Genomic DNA, 7,621 nt, shown 5'->3' with positions numbered 1-7,621 from the left:
CATGAATTCTAACTTGGTGTACAATTTTGTTTTATTTGTAAGACTGACAGTTCATCAAGGTGGACCTCTTTCGAAAGGGGAAAAATACGCTAGAGAAAGCCGCAATCTCACAACCATGCAACTTGTGAATTCTCATAACTTCTAATGATGGTGTAACAGGGATTTCCTCATTATATTACAAATAAATCACTTCCATCAACTTAATGATCAAGGAAAATCAATCGTGCTTTCTCTCCTGTGTTTCTGTATCTCCAGTATTGGTGCAACAACTCTTCCGTAAAGCGTGAAGTAGAGTTGGCCACACCCAAGTTCACAATCTAACAGCAACATAAGTTACCCAATCACAGTACCATTGCTGCTTGCCAATGTTGCAAATTTGCAAGGCAGTTATTGATAAATACGGAATTGTTACAATTATAAAAGCTATTATGAAGTTTTTTAATCATTGTGAATGGCTAGAAATACAGATTCTAAATGTATATCATACCTACTCAAAGTTTTAATTAGCTCATAATAATTGTAAAGCCACATTGATTAATTACCTTTGTTTATTTAACAAAATTCATCCTGCTAAACTGATAAAAATGGCGAATAAAATGTTGGAATGTTCATAATTTTGTATTTTAAATTAGTTCTTTTTAATGCAATCTTTTTTAAATATTTTTATCATATATACAACTTAACGGATGCATATTTACTTAAAATGAGCTGAATTCAAACGATGAAATTTAATCAAGTGAGTAAGTTTGATGTTTCGACTATGTACGTTCCGAACATGCATTTTCAAAAAAACAATCCTGTTTATATATATGAAATTTGATCTTTTTTGTATTTTATAACATTTAATATCTTTATATAACAAGATGTATTCACTTTAAAACTATCAACAGTAGAGTCGAAACCTAATAGACACACTCTGTATATTTTCAAAGGATGAGAAAAACTAATTAAAATAAATAATATATACTAACAATAAAGGTAGTATAGAAGCAGGTTGCAGGTGTTTTCAGGACCGTGTGTGAGGCAGGATAAACGACAGCAGGAAGTGAGGCCATTAAGGGAGGATTGTGTTTAACCTTTACTGGCCTCGGAGGTAGAGAGTTAACAACCTCCACCTTACAACTATTTAGCCTGTAATATAACTCAGCTTGTAACCGACTCTCATTAGAGAGGATATATAAGGGAAATATTTATCCTTCGTGGTTAATGTATGGGCACGATGCATACCATGCACAGTTTAAAAGATTGGTAAAATAAATAATTAACGGTATTGGATACATATGAATTGTAATACACTAATTAATATACAATCAGAGATAATGGAATCCAATATTCCTGTATTTTTTCAACGTCATTAAGCCCAAGGATAAATAATTTAAATTGTATACTGCCTTTAAAGCTCATTTCATTAACGCACATTCAGATTTTGTGTCAGTACGATTTGAAATTCACAGTTCTAATTAGAGGTCGAACCAAAGCCTCAAACGCAAACAATAAATACAAAATATTGTAAGAAATTAAAAAGGGTTCAACTCTGTCATTGGTCGCAGAAAAAAAACTGATTTAAATTTTTATAAATTATTAAATTTCAAAATCAACAAATGATTAGTCCAGAAGATATAGAGAGTGCAGCGATCAATAGAAAAACAAGAGAGATAGATCTTAACGCCGGTACCTTTCATCTTTTTGGGGACTTGAACAAACGTGACAGGAATCTTTTCTAAGAAATGTTAACATGCAAGGAAACCAAAAAAGAGCATTTAAGATTTACAATAAATAAGAATTGTATGCAATACATTAGTTTTATCCGTGATGCACTATAGTTTTACCTTGATATTTTCATTGTATATTTTCCAATATTCTGATTGAAAATGTTATATCCAATCTACTACAGTTTTGGCATTAGCTGTTGTAGAAAGATATTTGTAATCAATAAACTTTGTACTCTTTAAAAGAAAACACCATATAGGCATTAAAAAGTCATATTTTTATACGTTGAAATTTTGGAAAAAGATTAAGTGACAAGAGAACTATTATCCACAAATATTCCCATTCTAACAATTGATCACTCTATCATTGTATATGATAGTATAACCGTTCAGTGTAACACTTGCAGCTTCAATGGTCGTATTTTCTTCAAGAACATATCTTCCAGACGTTGAATGGTGCCCGGAAAAACTAAAAAGTCAAGACCAATTTTCAGGGTACTATATCAATTTTGAACAACAATGAAACTCTAGGTACCCCGATAAATAAAGCTTTTGTAGTCTAATCACTGATAAAATTTCTTGTTTGAAAATAAATAATATATGCCTTGGTTCAAAAATAAAAAATTCATAAAATTAATTGTGAATCTTTAGTCACGATGTGTTTCATATACTCAGCAGAATAGTATCTCTTTTTTACACCTAATCAAAAACAGTACAGTTTGCAGAACAAAACTCCACCCCCCGAGACGATGTAATCAGGAGTCGAGTGTTAGGGGACTCGGAATAGTTCACTCCTAGGAGGGAATTTGTTTTCAACTTACCACCATTGTGTTAAGCTATCCTAAAATATTATCCTATTTACTACTTTTTTCATTTGTGTTGGAAACTTTGCTGGAAAATAACTTTTAAGTAATTTCAGTGTATTTTTTAAAACACTATAGAGGAATAAATGTTTTATATATATATAAATATATATATATTTTTTTACGCATATGTGAAAAATACGGCCAAATACAATATAATTGAATCGTAAAAAGTAAGGGCTCTGTGTTCTAATGGTAGCACACTCACCCGGAAAGTGAGAAATTCGGGTTCGAGTCCCGGCAGAGCAAGTATTTTTTGTGATTCAATGTTTATTGAAAAACTATTATATATATATATATATATATATATATATATATATATATATTATATTATTATTATTATTATTATTGATTTTTATCCTCTCAGGACAAGAAGCTTAGAGATTGCACTTAGTCCTAAAAAATAACCTTTGTACTTTTTCCAGAGGGACAGGATATTCAGGGTTAGTAAGGGTGGTGGTGAGGGCCACCTCCTGTAGATATCGATGAGGAAGGATTTGGGCCCTAGGCAGTCGTTTCTACTTGAAAGAAGAGGAGGCCAGCTTTGGAATAGCCACTATGTTAACTGTTTTTAACTGTTATGTAAATGTGTGATGTTGTATTCTTCTGTTTAGTATTAATCGGTTTTATAATCTCTGAACATGTTCCATGCATGTCTCATGTCAATGAACAATAAAGAATTTGATTTGACTTGATTTGATATGGTCAAAAAATGCACAGATAGCAATGTCCATACACGTTGCCCCATCAACCCCAACTACCATAGTAGACTAGACCTATCGATCAAGCTTTGCACGCCAAAATCTTGATACTTGAGGTTAGTGATGCGACACTTCTGGATACCCATAAGGTTGCCTGTGGTATATTTAAGTTACACATTGGAAGAAGTGTCGGTTCAAACTGCAGGGTATAAACAAGCCAGAAGAGCACCCTCCTGGAGGCTATAGTATTATCGATACTACGAGAACCAGTTTCACTGTAACACCCTGGTGATTGTGTGAGTATGGTTAGTGGATGTTTATGAAAGTTTTGATAAGACCTCAGCACACGTGCTGTAAATTAGTATCTCTATGTGATTAGCTTACTTAGCACAACTTGGATTATTCAGTGCTGATAAGTCACAGTTGTTGATACGTTTACTATCGACATTATTTATAATGATATATTTATTCAATACATATATTTATGAAATGAAGATTGTTTTGTTTTTGTATCGTTGAATATTTCAACTACTTCATTTGACTCTTTTTAGAATAATCAAAGGTATCGATACGAATATCAGTACAAGCTATAAAAAGGTCTTGTGAGCCTAGAGGAACGGCTGTAATTTCATCATAGTTCAGGAACTTTTATTCTCTGTATTATCTTGGCACCTAACATAACATGGATTTGGTCTCCCAATAAATTGTTCTACAAATTAACCTTCGTTAATCTGAACTGTTAGGTCCTTTAATATTTTACTTAATTATTAGTTACGTTATTTATTTTCATTCTTTTAAATCCAGCGGCTTCAAAATTTTGAGGTTCAAGTCCATATATTATCCTGTAGTCTCTCAATTTCCGAATCCTTAGAATAGTATTTGTAATACTTGATCCTTTGGATTGCTTCAGGTGATGTTCCTGAATCTTCTAGGTTCTCAAAGTCTCAGTTCGTTTCAGCCGGCAGTCCTTGTGATATGATAGTCCAATGATTCTTTTGACCCTTGATATCTTCCAACATTACATGTTCTAAATCATCTACATTCTTAATCAAATTTGTAATAATATATTTTACGTGTTACGTTCAAACATTATCGTGCATTCAGACGGAACATTCAAAACAGAAGTCTGCTTTCGTCGTCAAGTGGTGGAAGACTCGGCAAACGCTCATCCAATGAAACTTATTTTGTGGATAATCTAATATATATACAACCGCATGTGTAACTGACTGACTGACTCACTCACTCACTCACGTATACTAATTCTAACCTACTTCCAGATGAGTTAGAGACTTGAAATTTGGTACACAGATAGATTTCCACGTGTAACCACCAGGAAAATCCCGAAAAGTGAGAATTTTTCATTTTCAACCCCTCAAAAAAATTCCCAAAAAATCGCGCATTCTTCACCCCTGCAGGCATTTTTTTGTAAGCCCGATAGCGGGCGAACCGTTGGAGCTAGCTCGGATCTGACGGAAAATTCATGGTCAGGAATGAAGTGAACTACAAAAAAGGTCTAGTGACTTTTTGCTCTATCTTCCATGGTTAAGCGACAAAACGCTCGAACATTTGAAATTCCAGAGATTTTTTCGATAAAAATAAAGTTTCGAGCCCGATAGCGGCCGAACGGTTGGTCGTAGCTCAAATCTGATTGACCCATCAAATTAGCAAATTGCGCGATCTACAGAAAAGGTCCAGTAATCTTTTGCCCTATCTCGATTGGTTTGGCCGAAAAACGTGATTATGTACAATTTTGTTGTAACTTTTACGCGAAACTTTTGTTTTTGGGGTCGATAGCGGCGAAACCATTGGTCGGAGGTCAAAATAAGACTAACGTTTTATTTAGGAAATAAGATGACCTACAAAAAAGGTCCAGTGACTTTTTACTATATTTCCCTTAGTTTGACCGCAAAACGCGATTAAGTGAAAATATTGGACATTTTCGCCTAAAAATTTACATTCCAGGCTTGATAGCGGCTAAACGGTTGGTCGTAACTCAAAACAAATTTTAAACGGGATTTAGGAAATCACGTGATCTACAGAAAAGGTTCAGTGACTTCGGGAGTTGGCTGAGCGTTAGCTAAGCGTCAATAGTAGATAGGGCCAGAGGAATATTTATTATGTTCACAGACACAATACCCTCTAAAAAAGGCCCAAGTGTGTCATTAACCCCCGGTAATATTAACCCCCCCCCGGGGATTTCCTGGTATGACCTGATAACCTCCTGTACATTCAACCCCCTGATGTGTTAACCCCCCTGGTAACATTAAACCCCCCCAGGGAATTTCCTGCCATGACCTCATGTCCGAATTTTACCAGTCACCAAATCTCTTAACCCCCCCCCCTGGGAAGATCCTGGTATGACCAGATAACCCCCTGGAGACTTATCCCCCGGTAACGTTAACCCCCCCTGGGAATTTGTTCATATGACCAGACAATATCCTGACGAAATTAAACCCCCTCTTGTCTTAACCTCCTTAACATTAATCACCCACCCAGGGAATTTCTCGCCTTGACTAGATAGTCTCCTGGTGATATTAAACCCCCTGTTCGACTTAAAATACTGCCTTGAGGTCGGTTTTTATTATGTTTATACTAAACAATTCAAGATAGCTGACCCGTGCAGACTTTTCTCCCGAGCTCATTTCTGGCTAAACCATAGGTCGTAGATCAGATCTGAGGGCACAATCGAAAGACAAAATTAAATTTCCGACAAGAAAGGTCCAGTCACTTTTTGTCATATCTGTAACGGTTATCTAATATATATACAACCGCATGTGTAACTGACTGACTGACTCACTCACTCACTCACGTATACTAATTCTAACCTACTTCCAGATGAGTTAGAGACTTGAAATTTGGTACACAGATAGATTTCCACGTGTAACCACCAGGAAAATCCCGAAAAGTGAGAATTTTTCATTTTCAACCCCTCAAAAAAATTCCCAAAAAATCGCGCATTCTTCACCCCTGCAGGCATTTTTTGTAAGCCCGATAGCGGGCGAACCGTTGGAGCTAGCTCGGATCTGACGGAAAATTCATGGTCAGGAATGAAGTGAACTACAAAAAAGGTCTAGTGACTTTTTGCTCTATCTTCCATGTTTAAGCGACAAAACGCTCGAACATTTGACATTTCAGAGATTTTTTCGCTTAAAATAAAGTTTCGAGCCCGATAGCGGCCGAACGGTAGGTCGTAGCTCAAATCTGATTGACCCATCAAATGAGCAAATTACGTGATCTACAGAAATGGTCTAGTAACTTTTTGCCGTATCTCCATCGGTATGACCACAATACGCGATTATGTGCAAAATTTATGTAATTTTCACGTGCAAAATTACATTTCCGGCCCGATAACCGCCAAACGGTTGGCCATACCTCAAAACAAAACAAAGGTGCTATTTATAAAATTACTTGATCTACAAAAAATGTCCAGTGACTTTTGGGCCTATCTCTATTAGTTCAGTCGCAAAATGTGATTATGTGCAAAATTTGTGTAATTTTCACGTGAAATTTTAGACTCCGGGCACGATTGCGGCCAAACCGTTGATCGTAGCCCAAAATAGATGTATTAATGGTATTAGGAAATCACGTGATCTACAAAAAGGCATCATTGACTTTTAGCCCTATCGTCAACTTTTGGCTGCAAAACTCATTTATATGCAAATAATTAGTAATTTGTACACAAGATTTCTGTTTCTGGAGTCGGTAGCGGTCGAACCAAGGGTTGCAACTTAAAAACTAAATTTCTGATAACTAGACAATTTTTTCCCAGGAAAAAACCATGTATTCTGATAAGCCCCAAGGGCACTAACCCCCCTCCCGGGAATTACTCCTGAGTAAATGAAAACCCCTGATCAACTTAATAATCTGATAAAGACCAAAAATGTGTGCAATTCATCCCGGTTCCTGATTGAGTTTGTATTACTATATAAACGAATGACTAGTATACATCTTCTAGCCCACATCGCGAATTGGCTGAGCGTCAGTGAAGCGTCAAAAGAAGATAAGGACAGAGTGAATTATAATTATGTTCACAGACACAACACACTCTAAAAGAGGCCCACGTGTATCATTAACCCCCCGGAACATTAAAAAAACCCCGTAATTTTCTGGTCTGACCAGATAATCTCCTGAGTAAATTAAACCTCCTGATGCCTTAACCCCCGGTAACGTTAAACCCCCCCCCTTGGAATTTCCTGACATGACCTCATGTCTGAATTTTACCAATCACCAAATCTCTTAACCCCCCTCCGGGAATTTCCTGGTATAACCAGATACAATTCTGAGTAAATTAAACCCCCTGATTTCTTAACCCCTGGTAACATAAACCCCCCCAGGGAATTTCCTGGCA

Source organism: Homalodisca vitripennis, unplaced genomic scaffold (assembly GCF_021130785.1).
Source record: "Homalodisca vitripennis isolate AUS2020 unplaced genomic scaffold, UT_GWSS_2.1 ScUCBcl_1569;HRSCAF=5356, whole genome shotgun sequence".
In the NCBI taxonomy this organism is placed as follows: Eukaryota; Metazoa; Arthropoda; class Insecta; order Hemiptera; family Cicadellidae; genus Homalodisca; species Homalodisca vitripennis.
The sequence above is the reverse complement of the archived record's forward strand: the minus strand, read 5'-3'. Positions refer to the sequence as shown.